At 43.6% G+C, this 18,293-nt stretch overlaps 1 protein-coding gene and 1 long non-coding RNA gene across 2 annotated transcripts in view; both read right to left on the reverse strand.

The window, feature by feature from the left end:
- The window catches only part of LOC126531163 (uncharacterized), a 127,806-nt gene that overhangs the window by 84,609 nt on the left and 24,904 nt on the right, over positions 1-18,293 (reverse strand). The gene's annotated exons all lie outside the window — the stretch shown is intronic.
- LOC129385070 (uncharacterized) lies at positions 1,161-7,678 on the reverse strand. The gene is made up of 3 exons (XR_008612614.2): positions 6,778-7,678; positions 5,642-5,722; positions 1,161-3,313 (listed from the first exon to the last, which is right to left on the reverse strand). It is a non-coding gene; the product is annotated as an uncharacterized lncRNA (long non-coding RNA).

Consider the following 18,293-nt stretch of genomic DNA (forward strand, 5'->3'; position numbering starts at 1 on the left):
ATGCCATTTTCAAGGCATTGAAAACCCTTGAATTTTTAGAAGTACTGGAAAGTCCTTAAACTTTTACACTTGGCTAGACTTAGCAGACATTGCCAAGCGCTTTTTTTCCCTTCTGTGACACTCTTTCGCATGTCACAGAAAATTGTCTCTAGAGGTAATAGAAGGAAAGCGACATCCTTAAAGTTGAAATTACAAAGGAGCTGCAGATACCAGTTTTATGCACATGGAACCGGCGACAAATGTGCTTGGAGGAGCAGAAGCAGGAAGCTCAACAGTTGAGGCATTCGAAGAGAAGCCGTGAAGAGTAAATTGAGAGCGACAGACACAATAAAAAGAAATTAGAAATGACTATTGCTTATTTGATGGTGAAAAAAGCTGAGGCAACAGATGACATCACATACACTGTCAAACCAAACAGTATTCAAAAACTGCAAATGTTGCAGGTCCAAGTAGTTAATTGTGCTATTGCAGAAAAACTTTGAGCGCTTTCTTGAAATGCTTCCTTGTGTGCGTTTAGTGGTGGGCGGTGAAAGGCAAATTAGCAGTCTTTCAAATGTTTGAAATCACTGAAATGCGATTTGTTTTGTTTTCTTTCGTTTGCATTAAAGTTAACGGTGTTCTTGAACAAGTTATTGCCTGTCCAAACTACTACACACATTGCACGAGGTCCTTGAAGTTACTGTGTCGGGGCCTCGAAAGTCCTTGAAAACCATTGAATTTTTTTCTTCAATATTGCTACGAACCCAGTAGAACAACTGTCATGGAGTAAAAACCTTGGCTGAACAGGGGCTTATACGCAGAGCACAGGAAGGCTAGAAATGCAGTAGTAGGCATGGAGGGCCCTGAAAAAAATGTGCCACATCCGCTCGTCTGCCTTATGTTTCTGCACCGACTGTCGCATTTTTAATAGAAGTGCACTTTCTGTTCTACTCCAATAAACGCAACATTACGAACTCCAGTGTGGGGCAGTCCTTCAGCCAGTGCAGAACTTTTTCTGTACATCCGAGTCAGCTCTGTCATTTTTCCAGCATTGTAGTACAAGATTTGTTAAACTGGTTTAGCAGAATATGAGCAGTATACTCTTAAATTAGCTGTTTATTTGTATGCACAAGTTCAGGTCCTCAGTTTGGTTGCATGACAAATTGCCATACCTCAATAGATACAAGAAACAATTTTATTACAGTTTAATAAAATCCAAACAGTAATAATCACAACAATATAATGACATACATTTCTTTGGTACGTATACAGCCCATGTCTTGGCAGTGTATAAATTCAACTATACACCGCAAGTACTGTGTCCTGACCACTATTATTCACATGTGTAAAACTATCACAGCAATTCAACAAATATCACAGTAATTAGTGACATACACTTTGTAACTGCTTTACATGAGCATAATGTATACAAATGGTCCCTGTGTACCTACACATGACTAGTGCCACCCGAGTACTATTACTCACAGGCGTAAAACCAACAAAGCAGTTCTTTAAAAAATATCACAGCGCTTAGTGACGTACATGCTGTAACTCCCTTGTAGAAACTTAATACAAACACGTGAGGACACAGAAAGCTAGCAGTGGGCATACATGGGAATACCACCGCCTCAATACTTATTCACAAGTGTAAAACCAACCAAGCAGTTCTTTTAAAGAATATCACAATGCTTAGTGACATACATTTTCTAACTAGCTTATATAAGCTTTATACAAACATGAGAACATACACAAAGCTAGCGGTGCACCCGCATAGAAGTGCGGCCATCTGAACACGATTATTTGCAAGTGTAAGCTCAACAGAACAGTTCGTTATAGTGACCCACATTTTGTAACTGCCTTATACAAGCTTGGTGCAAGCACAAGAATGCAGAAAAATATAAATTAAAAACTTGCTCTATGCATACACAAACAGATCAACACAAATGGTAAACACCGCTTTGAAGACAAATGTGACTGTGGCAAAGCGCAGTGCTGTGCCGGTTGAAATCGCCACCCACAAAAGTATTGAGCAATGCTTAAACCACAGGCAATAAAGTGCTGAAAGACTGCGTCTCTAACGTAACTATTTTAATTCAAATTTCTTGAATATAGGGCTCGCTTGCAGATAAGGCATCTGATCCAACTGACCTGATTTTACACCTGCTACATGCAAAAAATGCACTCAGATATAACTGGTAATAATAATTATAAAAGGCATTTAAAAACTTGATAGTATGATGAAGATGCATGACTAGAAAAGTTCTGTCCCCCTCGTACTTGTTAAAAAGGTGTAAGTACGACACATGTTCTTTTTTTCCTCAATTTTTGCATTAATGGACAGCCGGAAACCTCGAACCGACACAAAAAAAAGATACTGCTATGTTAATAGTGTTATGAATAATTTTTTGTGAAAGCTTTTTTACAGACAAGTTGCAGTCTCGTTTCTGGAGGTTGAGCTGTATCTTGCAAAATAACTTGAAAAGTGGTCACATGGGAGCATGACACTATATCATAATGTTAGTTTCAGTTGACTCTCTTGCCCTACAAGTCGCTGCTCACTGTGGCCAGTGATGCAACAGCAGTGTCTGTGTGATTTTCATCACACTTCTGTCCTATGCCATTCTTACCAGAGTTGGCGGCACATAGATACCCAAATTTCGATAGTGTTGCTTTCTCAGGTGGTTGCTTCTGATTTGCTCAATATCAGTTGGCACTTCAGCTGCATCAAACTTCTTTTTTACCTCTTCAACAACATCAACAACGATCTTATGACACCTGTGTTGTCCTTCTAGTTGCCTACAAAGACCAGTCAATCTAGCAACAACACTGACAGTCTCTACTATCTTGTAATGGGGGAGAGGTGTGTCCCACCATGTGTTCAACATTGTTGTCACTATGTGGGCTGGCTGGGGAGGCAACAACTGTAATATGTTTGCATTTGCATATATTAAGGTGATGCTTGTACTGTGTTGTAACACCTAACTTAGTCTTGCACTTGCTGCACAATAACACTGGCTCACTGTCGTGGTGAAAAGCTTTTGTATGTTGAGCAAATGAGTTGTATCCACTACAAAAAAAGTCAGTGATAGCACACATGTTGCTCTACCAGGCCTGGTGTGGTTCCTTCTGACACTGCTGCTGATGCTGACGCGCTGCTGCTTGCCTCGTACACTGTTGCAGCTGCAGTAGACATGGCAGTCTCTGTATCTATTGCTGCCGTGTCATCTGTCATGGTAACTTCCAAGTGGTATCGGGCTCACTTCTGCAACAGAGATGTTGTTTGCCCCTTGAGGGCTCTCATGATCAGGGCCAATAATTTCGTAGGCATTGTCTCCTGCATCGAAGAACCAATAAGAACAGCATGAATTAATAGATATAGCTCTAAAAAGTACGGACATCAAGACTTAACCACAAGCTTTGCACATAAGTGACCGGGCTTAATGAATAATACTTGCAGGAGGAGTTACACAATTGTTTGTGTATATTACAGTAAAGCCTCATCAGAAGATATTCAAGAGGCACGGGAAACATGTCTCTCGAAACCAAAAATTTTGAGACACTGAGGAGCCCGACTAGATCACTTTATTATGCATCATCACTAAAGTATGTTTTGATATATCTGAATGAATAAATGCTCAGGGTGGCTTAAAGGGCCCCTAAACCACTTCTCGACATTTTTTGAACATTTCAAGTAAACACGCGTATCAAAATCAGAATGCCGTCACGAACGACGAAGCCAAATGCCAGAGTGCGTAGCACTGCCGGAGCACCACAATATGAAGAAAATGACCCCGTGCGCCTCTCTGGACCTATCCTGCACCCCCCAGTTTGTCCTGACGTCACCAGGCTGTCTCTGATGATGTCACCAGTTTCCGGTGCTGTCGATTGGTCGAACGAAAGTGTACGACTGCCGGCAAGGCCTGCAAGCAAATACACACACTCCTTCTTCCTCGTCGCGTTGCGCGCGATGCCATTGTGGGCAGCCAATGGGGGCAAAGAACAGAAACGCCAACAGAAGGGTCTCCCTATGAGGCTCTTCAATACGAGTCACCATACAGTTCCGTTGTATTAGCGCCACCCCTCGCAGGACGACGGGCCAGCGCGGCAGCAACAGAGCTCGTTGGTGTCGGCCTGTCCCGTAACATTTGGAGGTGTACTAGGCAAGGAAAAGACGAGACTGTCCATATGGCGTGTACCAGATGAAAGAGTAAAATGAGTGGGGACTACTTTTCGATAATCAAACACACGTAGCTCCACTATTACTGCACCGTTTCGAAAAATTCTCGTGGCTACCTGTTCATTGCCTTATTGTGTAGAACTGCAACACCGCAACTAAATTTCAACCTCGGTGGTTTAGGGGCCCTTTATAGAAGACATTCACAGCTTTTTAGTGACTGTAGATTGTGTTAGCTTCCTTCCCAACTTCTGGAATTTAAACACTTCACTTTGCAAGCCTTGTTGCTCGCTGTACCTTTGAGGTGCTCTTAGACGCTCGTCAGCTTCAACTGCCGACACTTTCTGCCCTGCACTGTCCTCGTTACCCTCCTTTTCTGGTCCATGCTAAAAGAGACATGTGTGATTGACTTGTGTAAGGATTGCGTGATCTTTACGCCCTTCGGAGCACACAAGGTGCACAAAGTGAATGTGTCTGGGTTGTGTCCCTTCGAAGTAGTGAATACTTAAAAAGTCACCCTTAGTAACAAAGGTGTCTCTTGTATACAGTATTGTTAACGTGGCAAACATTGGAAAACCAACCAAACCATTTTCAGATGTCTCTTACAACCAAGTGCATCTTGTAATGAGATTCTACTGTACTGAATATTTTTCAACTATGGATCATCTGCATGTACATATAGTCACAAATACATGTTGTGTGGAATGGCGAATTGGGAAACAGTTCGTACTCTTACTTTTTGTCCCTAACATAAGCAGCTGATAACAATATGATAAAAAAGCAGGCAATGAGGCTAGAATGGAACATAATCCTTCAGCTCTAAACAGTTTTTTGGGCCCACATCATTCCCTCATATGACATAAGGAAACAACTTGATTGCAGTAATGGCTGCATGTGATCTGAGTTGATTGAAACAAACTATACGTAAGGTTGTCCTGTATGTAATTTTATCAGAGTGCTTTTTAGATGTCCTGCTGGTGATCCTGGCTGCGCGATGCTTCTCATGCTTTTTGGCACGATTCCTTTTTTTCCACTCCACTTTTTTTTCAGATTTTCTCCCCTTTCCCTTCCCCCTTGTGTAAAATAGCACACTTGAAGTATCAAATCTGTTGAACTAACGTGTGTATCAAACCTGTTAACATGTGTGCTTCTCTGTGGTCTGTGTTGTATTTTTGCGCTGCACAATTCAATTCAATATGAAAGATGGAACGTCCCTGCCTTTAGTTTAATTGTGTGTGTGTGTGTGTATGTGTGTGTGTGCGTATGTCTCTCTCATGTTTTGAAATATATGTACATTCAGGAGTGCCTGCATGCCCTTCTCTCCTGCTCCAGTGACGAAAAGGAGAGCCTGTTTATGTACCATAGTAAAAAATTCAAAGGTTTTCGCTGTGCCCATTACATCCCTTATCATATGGATCTGTCACAATACAGAGTAGCAGTGGTCCATAATACTAGCCCATCCCAACATAATTATAAATTAACACATACCGACATGCTGCGAAACAGCTGTTGCAAAGCCGCTGGTGAAGGCAATTTCCGCAGCACTGCAGTGGTACAGCCGAGTTCCACCTGTATAGTGACAAATCCATATGCGCGTTAGCAACTCAGTAGCTGCTGATGGTTTCATAAGCTTTACACTACACAATAAAGTAATCTAGACAACTTTGTTGGAACAAATGCACATAATTAGGACACCACTTAAACACTAACACGATTAATTGCCCCCAATCTCTCACTCACTAAGGGATAATACTACTGAAACATTGGTGGAGAGCTCAGATTAACACAGCCCATAAAGGACAAGCGTTCTTTGAGGAAAACAGCTATAACAGCGGTTAGTTTTCTTGATCATTTTATGTGGTAGCTTTGATTTAAATGTCATGCAGTACTATAAAATACGAAGTGCCGCATTTCTAGCACCAGAAGGCGTCGTCAGGCTCATGGTACAACAGATTTTTGCACTGTTTGTCAGTGAGCCGACACATACAAAGAAAACCGAATTCACACATTCATATACAGTGTCAAGTGCACTTCTCCTTCTGAAAACGCAGCCACCAGTTCCAATGTTGCTGAAAGGAAAGATTATATAAAGTGCCAGACTGCATGGAACTGCCACTTATGACTGTAAATGTATGGTCTGCTGATTGCAGAGGTAGTCACATGCTATTTCTAGTCTCTTTTAGAAGCATTACTAAAGAATAAATTAAAATCTATTCATAAGTCACGAATTTCATGCATCCACAGTTTGGCTAAATAACCTGCGAGAAAAAGACATGTTTACCTGGAATAGCAACCTTTTTGCCTGCTGCGAAACTTTCCTTCGAATTAATGAAATAACTTTACAGCGTCATAATGCGTTTCTCGCAACTACTTGCCGGCAGTGGCGAGTTAGTGTTTATATCCAACTCATTGGGCGACAATACTGCCAAACACAAATGCTTCACGAACACGAGAACACGTCCCTCGCAGAGAATAGCAACCATATATGCCTCTGTGAGACATGATCGCACCTTTGTGGTCAAAATGTACATTAGAATGACATCACCATCTCATTAAAAAAAAAAGCCTCCGTACAAGGCAGCCGCCAACTGCATAATGTCAAATTGCAACGGTTGTCCACTTACTGGTGGCCTGTGTTTGAGTCACTTTTGGCAGTTGACTGGGTGCTGAGAAATGCACGTCCTGGGTTGTCCCTGCAAAACATACAGGGTTATGTGAAATGTGGAAAATATATATATGCCGGCATTTCATCAGTCGCAAAACAAATGAGTAAACTAATAAACAACTGTAATGTAAACAGAGTACACATCATAAGATAGGCTGTCAACTACTAATGCATTACGCAAAAAACCTAATGCATAGGAAAGACTATAAGTATACACACGAAGCTGACACACAATTTAATTCGCTCTAGGTTTTTTCCGTGCAGTATATTCAAATTATTATGTCTCGTGGTTAGAGCAAAATTAGTGTAAATTACGAACTAAATTATCTACCCTGGAAACTTTTCTTCAATATGCACCTGTGCGCGCTTCGAACGAGTAGCGTTGTAAAATTTACGTACATGGCATTTAACATAGTTACTGAACACGGATTTCCTTTGCCCTGTGTCGTGTACAGTGAGCTACATATATCTGCCCCCCCCCCCCTTTTTTTTGTACTAGCCATACTGCGTGCCACTGCACCTATACGCACGTCAATAAACCTCACGACACAGAAATAAAAAAAGCGCCAATCACCCATGCCTGCATGTTGTAGTTGGCCTAACCTAACCAAGCATGGGCTGTTGCTTTTAAATTATGGGGTTTTACGTGCCAAAACCACTTTCTGATTATGAGGCACGCCGTAGTGGAGGACTCCGGAAATTTTGACCACCTGGGGTTCTTTAACGTGCACCTAAATCTAAGTGCACGGGTGTTTTCGCATTTCGCCCCCATCGAAATGCGGCCGCCGTGGCCGGGATTCGATCCCGCGACCTCGTGCTCAGCAGCCCAACACCATAGCCACTGAGCAACCACGGCGGGTGGGCTGTTGCTTTTTATAGTAAACACAGGCACCGTGCTCATTGCAAGTATGTATCATGTCGCTAAGCAAATATGCAATTTCATTGTACCACTATTTTTTTATCACATGGATATATCTGTTGAGAGGCAAGACAAAAAGCAGTCACTTCTCAGAACTAATCAGCTTTCTTAAAACACATTTTTAACTTTTCAATGACACTTGCTGCAATGTGTTTGTCTCCAGAGAGCATACTTGATTTGACTTTCCAATCAGAGACATTACATAAATATACCATGTTAAGATGTTAGATGACGTGAGAATTTTCATCTTCGTGTAACATACTGTATCTTGATTTTGTTGACATTTGGTCAAATGGTACACCCAATATACCCACATACTAGTTTTGTTGTCCAAATAACATGCCAATGTATTTTGATTTTTTGGCATTGGCTCCTCTGCACTACGTGAAGTCGCGCTGCACTGGCTCTTTCACATCCTCGTGTCCTTGCAGCTGCCTTCTTGCGTTATATAAAGCGGGTGCCTGAAAAATATCGTATGCAAAAGTCAATACAAGGGCATGGTGCAAAACAACATCAAGACAGTCAAGGCCATGGCAATAAAAAAGTCTTAGCTCTCAGTCTTCCTAGTGAAGTGCATGCAAAACATCCAAATGAATGCAACAGTCAACTGCTAAACTAACTTCAATTTTTAGATTTAAGCAAAAAAACAAATAAACCACAGTTCATCCTTGTTTTTCATGAATGTTAGAATACTCCTGCTAATGAATAGAATATTGGTCATTTTCAGACGTCATAGGTCTGTCATGAGTCTGGTGTATCGCAAACACCACTTGTGACACATCCTAAGCACGTGCCCAGTGTGCCTCCCCCCCCCCCCCCCCGCACCATCCCTGGTTGTGCCACTGCTGAAGCCATAATTTGAGGATTATAGCTGCAAACATGATGCTCAGTAGGGATGAAAATATTGTCCTTATGCTCAATGGATATACGGATGTGCCTATAAAAAAGGGCAACAAGGCTTGTTATGGCAAGCTTACCCACATTTCAATACTAACAAGTTCACTGCGGCCTGCATCTAAGCTTACTAAAAGGCATGAACTTATTTTCATGCATGAAGTGCGCAGTGGAGTTCATTTTTGACAGACCTGACTACTGTTGCAGTTTGAAATCTAGCATTTTAGATTCTTGTAGGCATGTAAAAGTTGCAGTTAAACCGCAGTTATTAGTTTATTACACCAACCTATTGTTCTGTGTACGACAGACTGGTAACACGGAATTAAAGCAACATTTTCTTTTGATATTTTATTTCTCTACTAAAAATATTTAAGCGATAAACACATCTTGATCTGCCATGCTATAGCAAAATGCACACATTACGCTTGTAACCCCCAGAGGAAGGCTGATTTAGCTGTTCATATGACATAACTCTGACACGCCAACTCATATTAGCAAATGCACAGGCATGTCCAAAACAATAAGCGTATGCAAAGCGCCCCTGCAATTGTAATTCCACACAGCAGCCGTTATATTCGATGCCGATGCGTAACTAGCTGCTCGACAATTCACCGAGTTCGTAGACCATAAGCATCCTTTCAGTTTCGCACAGTGCACGAAAACCGCAACAGGAGACAAAACCAGACCAATAATCACACCATTTCAACATGAGCAAAAACAGTTCAGTCTTAGGGATAAACACTGTGAGAGCGATTTAGTGCGCGACGGCGACGAGCGACGGCTTCGAGCGACAAAACGGGCCGTCGCTTGAACAGATGACTCGGTTCTGGAAATCTAGAAATCGTCGCTCGTCGCCCAGAAGTGCTATGAGCGACTAGCCAATAGCGCGAAGCCGGAACTGGATGTACATACATCGCTCAAATACTACCGATTGTCGCGCGGAACGAGCAAATGATTTAATTTTTATACGTGCAAGGATAAGAACGTACTGCAAGACCTCCGGAAATATTTTATGCTACTTTTTATAGTAAAATACATCAACGTAAATTACTAAAGCACGCGTCACGCGTGACTGCAACCCTCATGCCGGCAACACCGGGGAGGCGTCGCTCAAAATCGTCGCTCGCACGGAGTACGACTTGTAGGCGACGAGCGAACGCGACAGCCATCTCCGTCGCGTCGCTTGTAGCTGCCGCGCGCAAGATCGCTTATATGGTGTTTATACTTTTTTCAGCATAAAACATGGATTCCTCATGCGTTTTCAGTAAGTTCAAGATAACGCGCCCAACTGACCTCTTGCAGCATGCAGCTGAATGCCTGCGGCCAAGTTTCTAACTAGCACTGGTGCTGCACGTAACTTCAGTGGTCGCAGATTCCCTCTGCGCGAGACACCGTCAAGCGCGCGGTTTATTTATAAAAAAAAAGCATGCTGCCAGCAAAATGACGCCTTCTGTTATGTGATTCCTTAGTTCAACAGCGTTCCGTACACAGTAGACTGCCAAACTGAATAAATTCAAACACACAAAACGCACGCTAATCACGCTCCGCATAGGCTCGGAATCACAGGCTGGTGAACTAACCATTTTAAGCGTCCTCTCGCCTGGCGTCTTATTGAACATACCATAGTTCTGGCAGCGTTTGCGATTTTTAAAGCTCTTACAGACAACGGCAAAGTGATAAAATCACATGCAGTTATCGCGACGACTGGCTTTTTCGATTGACATCGAGAGACAGCGCGTACGCCTAGTCCTTTGTCAATCGCGTCGGCTAAGCGCAGCGACGACTTCCTGGCGATAGCATGACATATACGGAGAATGTGCACCTCAGTTAGAATTCACTTACCGTGGAGGATTTGTTGTTATATCCAAGGCATGACGAACGACTGTCGTGTTTTCGTGGCGACGCGAGATGGCCGACACACGATCTCCCTCGGCTGGCCTTTGCTCGCTGGACGGGTCACCTTTCTCCAGGGCTGTGTTGTTCCGCGATCTTGAGCGCGCGCGCGCGCGGTGGAGCCACTCCGAGCGAAAAAGTAGAGCGCTCGCTACGCGTTCCTTTGAACTGCGGCGGCCTGTTCTCTTAGAAGCAAAACGATGTGTTCTTTGCTCAGCGTGCATGAATGATACATTGCCATGTTCGGGGCCAGCCACCTAAGGTTGAAGCAGAAGATTACGCTACGTTTTGTTTTCTATTGCCGCAAGAGTCTCTCTTTTCTATTGTCGCAAGAGTCTTTTCACTCCCTCTCTCGGAAGGGGAGAGTGAAAAGCGCATTTCACTCTCTCCTTGGTGACAGAGTGAACAATGCATTTCACTCTCCTCGACATTTTGCGAGAGTAAAACGACGCTTTGAAGAGTGAACCGGCAGTTTCACTCCTGCGATACCCTTCCTAGTTTTTAGAGTGTATACTTCAATTAAACCTAATTTACCCTACGCTTTTCTTGGTGGTGATCATCTCTCGATTTCGAATGATTGTTAAAAAAATAAATTATGCGGTTTTACTTTCCAGAACAACGATCTAATTATGAGGCACGCCGTAGTGGGGGACTCCGCAAATTTGGCGCACCTGGGGTTCTATACCGTCCACCTAAATCTTAGTACACGGGTGTTTTCGCATTTCGCCTCCATCGAAATGCGGCCGCCGTGTGGTTTTCAAATGATTGTGACTATATATATATATATATATATATATATATATATATATATATACTTACATCATACTGCAGGCCGTGTGGCCCAAACAGGAGGGGCAAGCTAACAAATAAAAAGTACGCGTACAAAAGGCAGAATTGCAAAACATAAAACTTAATAAATGAAACAATATAGCACCAAACAGCAATGTTACTTAGGAAATACTCATAATATGGGTCTGAATTGATTCAGGGGAGTTCAGATGATGGAAAGGGATGATGTTCCATTCTTCTATATATAGTTCGAGGAAAGAAAGAAAATTTAAAGAGGTCTGTCCTGGCAACGTAAGGGGAGAGAGCGAGGGGGTGGGAATGCCAGGTTCCCCTGGGTGCAGAAAGAGTTATCTATAGGGACTAGGATCTAAAGAAAATTTACAGGTTTATAAAAAAGTAAAGGAACTTTAGGATTAATATTTTTCGTCTCGTTTGTAGGGTGTGAAAACCATTTCTCCGCAGTAATTCAGTTATAGACTCTTCTCGGCCGTATTTGGAAAAAGTAAGATCTATGGCTCTTTTCTGTATCCTTTCAAAGGCGTTAAGGTTGATTTTGGTAAACGGGTCCCAAATAACGCACGAATATTCCAATTTGGGTCGAATAAAAGTGGTGTATGCTAATGATTTTACTTCATGGGATGCATGTTTAAGCTTATGGCGAAATAGACATAGCTTTCTGAAAGCAGAAGATGTGGTAGCAGCAATGTGGCTATTCCAATTTAGGTTGTTTGTAACTGTAATTCCAAGATACTTGTACTCGCTCACTTCGGCCAAGGGGACTTGGCGAAAAGAATAAGAAAACTTCATGGGTAGTTTTTTGTTTGTTATACGTAGAAGCACAGATTTATCTGAGTTGTTTCATTCCCCACTTGTTGCTCCGCTCAAGATGTTGTTTAAGGCTAAATGAAGAGATGGTTGATCATTAACTGTATTAATATCGTTAAAAATGATACAGTCGTCTGCGAACAGACGAATATTGAGAGGGGCTTGTATTACATCACCTATGTTGTTACAATAAATAAGAAATAGTAGTGGGCCAAGCACGCTGCCTTGAGGCACGCCAGAGGTTACTACGAGAATCGGACGGCTGCCCATCAGTCACTACGCACTGTTTTCGACGCAAATAACGCTACTTAAATTACTTAAATTATTTACAAATAATTTGTCATGGGGAACTACATCAAATGCTTTTTGAAAATCGAAAAATATCGCATCTACTTGGCCAGCCTTGTCAAGGACAGAAGGAACGAGTGAATGTGCTTAATTGGGTGACTCTCGAGAGCCGCTTCCTGAAGCCGTGTTGGAAAGGAGATAAAACGTTGCGCTCGTTTAAGAAATCATTAATGTAGTCAGCAACAATGCGTTCAATTAAATTACAAGAAGAGGATAATATGGAAATCGGTCGGTAATTGAAGTCTGAGCTTGGGTCACCTTTTTTAATATAAGCAAAACACGTGCTACTTTCGGATCGAGCGCAAGTACCGTGGAATGTAGATAGGCCTGAAAGATTACTACAAGGAATTTGCTTAAATGTTCCACATAACTTCGAAGGAAGGTGTTGGGAATGCAGTCTGAACCAACAGATGATTTTACTTGTAACCGGAGGAGCATGTTAAGTACACCTTGATGAGAAATGGTAACGTCAGCAGAGCAGACTATATATATATATATATATATATATATATATATATATATACATAGTTCTTTTTTTCGACGCCGCCGCCCCAAAACATGTGCGTCGCGCATTTGGACATCGTCTATCGCCAGACCAAGACGAAAGGACACGAAGCAGGTATTACAATATTCTGGCACATTATAAAAGCACAAGCGGGAATACCCGCCAGTACACTGCAAGCTTTACAAAAAAAAGCCATAATACTTCGCCGACTTCAGATGGGCAGTTACCTCCACGGCACTCTAGGGCACGTGATGTACCCCTCAACATATACAAGATACTGCCAATTCTGCAATGCGCCAAACACCCCTTACCAAATGCAACAAGTAACCTATGGAAGCGCCCATCCGAGCCTTAAAAGAAGAAAAGTGGGAGGCCCAGCTGACAAGCCCAAATCCTCAGGACCAGCTACGGCTGGTGAACTGGTTTAGGCTATCACCACAGGGCCACGGCTACCTGGAAAATAGGGTGGTCGCCCGCCTTCCGGCACGGACAGCTTGGTCTCCGAAATAATGTTTATTCACACTTTGCTAAGATTAGACAGCTTCCATCAGTGCCTGTTTGCCGTTCCACATTATGCGCATCCTACAGATAGCAATCTAAGAGAAAAGGCAACGCTGCGGTTCACATGTTTACCAAGAGGCACAATCATTAGAGACTGAAATCCTGAAGGCGTTAGAACAAGATGAAACAGCTGCCGTAAAGTATTTCACAACTCCGGCGCATGAGTAGAATATACACAGTAAAGAAAAGGATCACTTGCTCCTTTGAACTGCAGTAAACTCAGTTTAAGGGTAAACAGAACAGATTTTATTAATATCGCTCTCTTATAGAATGTTCAGCCTAAATGAATATATTTGAACCTGTGGAAAGCTAAACGAGGGTTCCGAAACCTTTAATCACATGATGTGATTCATCCAAGCAGAGTTAGTCTCAATGTATAGCTACTGTATCCGTTCTTGGGCACTATAACGTAAAACTATTCCAATATGTTTCTATTCCAATCTCCAGACGTCAAATTTGCGTAACCACCAACGCAAGCACCGGGCGGTCACTCGGAGGGTTGTCTGAACAGACCAATCAAACGCTCTGCTCGTTCATAGGAGGTCACTTTTGTTTGCTTGAAAGACCAATAACATTGCCTACATTGAGCGGCTTGTCGTATCTAATTGGCTGACAAGAGGCGAGGAGAACGCTCAAATGGAGAGGGATTCACTGGGGCAGAGCCAGTGCACTGAAAATCGATAACCGGATGAAGAGGGTGGTGCCGGCGTCTGCGATTAGTCGGCTTTCCCTTACTTAGCTTGTGGTGGCTGGTCGAAAATCGTGGCGGCATGCAACGGAAGCTTAAGAATGACGCTAAAACTGACCCTCAGCAAAGAAGAGTTGGCAGAATGAGGTGGTAAACGTGCCGAAAGGGTTCGAACACGTTACACGGCCACGCAAGAAGTTTTGTTATACGCAAATACACCCATGCTCTCCGGCAGGTGCGAGTAGCCAGCGTCTCAGCGATCGGCGGCAGCCATCTTTTATTCCTTTGGGAACGGGGCAGCCTGCGGCTATTCCGAAGAAAATTCAGTTTTGTTCGGCATATTAATGCACCTTTATCGCGTACACGTCACTTTGACGCGGTGACTTTGTGCGGTTTTATGACGTCGCATGACAGGCAGGTGAAGTGGGTGCAGCCCGAAAACTTTTTACCAATAGCCGAGGGCTAATGACGAAATGGGGTCGAATCAGAAATAACTGTTTTTCTTTTTTCTGTCAAATCATGCATAATCAGTGTGTACACATCATATCAGATGGGGAGGTATTGCGGTTTTCGTGACGTCGCGTGACAGACAGGTGAATTGGGCGTGGTCGAAAAAAGTTTTTGACCAATCGTGGAAGGCTGATATCAGAATTGGAATAGAAAAGTTTGGAACAGCTTTTACGTTATAGCGCCCCTTGTCTCCAAACTGTGATGCGTTTCCCTCTCTTGGCTGTTTTAGCGGACAAACAGAAAACATTCGTTCGCTTCGTTTCTGGTAAAGCCTTCCCGAGTTCCGTGTCCAACCTAGAAGCGTGTGCTCTGTCATTTCATTGTATGTTTGGCTCGACCACCCTCGCTTATCGAAAACAAAGCCAGAAGGACGCATGTCGAGAAATTCCAGTCCCGCACATTCTTCCCTCCCGCAGCAAGCTGTGTCTCTGCGGACTTTTCATCTAAACAAGAGAGGCTGAACGGAACGAGATGCGTTCAGCTCGCGGCATTCCGTGGAGCAGCTCCCGTTGAAAGACGGCTCCCCTAGGTACACAAAAAAGTGCGATGCCCTCCGCTTCTGAACAGGGAAACGTTTCCGGGTGGCCGGGCGGCGAAGTTTTTTTATGCATCTCCGGGAGCAAATTTCGCTGTGCCGAAAAACTGTCAGAACCCGCATTCTTTTCCTTGCGCGCGTGGTGATATGTTCAGCTGTCGAAACGCGCAATGTCTAACGCGCACTGATTCAGCCATATTGTTTTTGAATTCACTCATCGTTCCTTGGATCTCGGCTACGCTACCCTGCCGGGCAGCTGCCTAAAAGACATTTCTCGAGTCATGTTCTGGTACGCACAAACACCCCCTGACCCGCACTTCAGAAGTAGCATGAGCAGCGCGTAAACATTTTCGGCAAATTTGTCCAGTGTTCTTCAAATATTCTTTTTGATTGGGGTTTCAACATTCAGGTACACCTTGAGCTCAAAATTATGTGCCAGGAACGACTAAAGGACGATAGAGACATATAGCCAAGGCAAGGCCTTTGAAGTTCTATAAATTGCAGTCATCTACAGGGCAAACTAGATGATTTACACAGATTACTCGTGAACAATACGAAATACAATGTTGCCATTCCCTCTAATTTGCCTGCAAACTGGGTAGCGCAACTTATTTGTATGTGGAACACCGACTAGCTATTCTACAAGCCTTATTAACGTCATCTGTAGCGGGATCTAGAACCCAATTAAAAAAAATTGAGTTCGTAAGTTTTCTTTGCTTTTGGCTGGTTGTCTTGACTGTGAGTATGTCCTACATTACGATCGGCTATAGCACCTATTTTTACGAACACTTTTAGCTCACGAACATTTACAGCGAGGCTGCTAGCCTCTAGTTGGTCAGCATTTCCCGCGGCGTCGTTCTCACGGAGAGAAGGACCTCCCGCAATTGAAGCGAGAAGTGCATATATACATTCTTTGGTATCACGCATGCAAACATACAGGACAGCATTCTTTTCGATTAAGGACAAGCACAAAACAAGCACTCAAACCACATGATTCATGATAAAGCGCTCCTGCTAACAATGCGAAGCACACCGCGTTCCCCGCATAAGTTTTCCGGTAAAGATTACTCTTGCGCAAACTCTCACGGCGACGGCAGCGTGTGACGTGGGGAGTGACTTCATTATGGCCTTTCATATATAAAGGAACCAGCCCAGCAACTGATTCCATTGTTGTCGCAACACCGCTATGGGTAGTTCAACGCATAGTTAGGACTCCCGAGGAGCGGCGTGAATATGAGGAGCGGCGTGAATACGAGGAGCGGCAAAGGGAAAAGAAAAGGCAATACGGCAAGTGGCGGCCTGCTTCGCCTGGTCGTATTGCCGTGGAATTCAAGCACAGGCGAAGCCCGCATGCAGGTCCACATTCTCCCTTGGCTTAATAATGCACCGGAGGAGGAAATGAGCAATAAAGGATTGCATACTCTCCTCAGCAGTTGTCGTGGTCGTTTGAACAGCTTCGCTGGACATCCCCTTTCGCAGGGCCGGCATGGCGAGTCCATTTCTTTGTATTTTTGTTTTGTATATACGAACCCTGTTGCCTATACTACGTACTTTGGTGTAAACTATAGCGCGTAGCTTCTTCCTTTCCCACAGCTTGCGATGCACTGGCTTGCGACATGCATTTTCTTCAAATATGCTTACGCTGCACAGTTCCTCTTTGCGAACCAGCGCGCTGCACTTCAGAAATGATTCCGAGCCCCGTTTTAAACAGTTTCAGAGGCAGGAGCACGAAACTTAGATAAAGGCAGCCGTATCCGAGCGTCGTCGACTCAAAATCAACTAAGGGGTTCGCAATCCTGTAGGAAGTATACTTGAAGGCTGTGGAAATTAAAAAGGGAATACAAGGCCAAAACCGTCTACTCACTGCGCGACAGAAGTGGGGCGTAACGAAAAAAGTTTACGACACGTGCGCTTCAGATGAGTTTCTGGCGCACGAGGTCTGAGGTCCAATTCTACTGGGGCTGAATTTCGATCATGTCCTAGGTTGCCAGACTCCAGGTGGTCGAAATTAAACAGAAGCTCTTCACTACGGCGTCCATAGAATTAGTGCGGCTCTGGCACGTAACACGTGCTAAACTAAATTCGATTATATACTTGTACGAAATCAGTACAACCAACTGCGATATCTGTTCAGTTTCTTACTCCTTTCACTTAAGGATGAATACATTACATCGAGTGTTTAGTTTATAACGATTCTCGCGGTAATGCACTTGCAGGAAGGAACGAAGCCTCTTAAGCACAATTTGAACCTAACCTCTCATAACGCTCAGTCAACAGCATTAAAACAACCTACTCATATTAGTGACATGTTTTCTTCATGCAAATGAGTATCTCTCTCTATGCGCATGAAAGTTCGATTTATGCTTCAACGCAGTGCGGCATCCTCGGGCATTGGCAGCTCCTCGATAACAAAACTTGGGTAGAGCACGTATTCCCGCTTAAAATAGGGCTGTGCTGACCGTGAGATTTCGCGCTAGTGTGTTTGTTGGCAGAGCCCGTTCAAGGAAAACAACCCGCCAATAGCGTTCGATTTAAAAACAAGCTCCGCACAACATCGCCCAAGAGGCCCCACCGTTCGGATGGGCTATTATCGGGTATAACCGCGTGCACTCCACCATTCTCCTGTCGTCAATGGCAGCCAGTAAAAATATTTGATGCTCAGCCCTTCATTGCGCTTCCTTGCTGAGCTCAGCTGTACCGCTATTCGTGGTTTCGGCAAATTGCGTCAGTGGCTATTAACCGCTCGTCAGGTGGTATGCCAGCACCCCCGCCTCATTTCAGTTTCACAATACCAGTGTTACGGTCGGTTCTCTCCACCGTACCTCTATGAGCAGTTTTCTATGAAGTGTCCTTTAATTATAATCAGCGCGTGTTAAGTTAAACCTGTAACCTTCCTTTTTAATGTTCCTGTAAGCTGCCAAGAGGCTTGTAATTTAACGACAGTGCAACATAAAGTATAATTAAGTGATCGTGAGCTGTAGCCCCCATTCTCTGGCAGCGTTACCGTA

The sequence above is a fragment of the Dermacentor andersoni genome, chromosome 5 (genome assembly GCF_023375885.2).
Source record: "Dermacentor andersoni chromosome 5, qqDerAnde1_hic_scaffold, whole genome shotgun sequence".
Classification (NCBI taxonomy): domain Eukaryota; kingdom Metazoa; phylum Arthropoda; class Arachnida; order Ixodida; family Ixodidae; genus Dermacentor; species Dermacentor andersoni.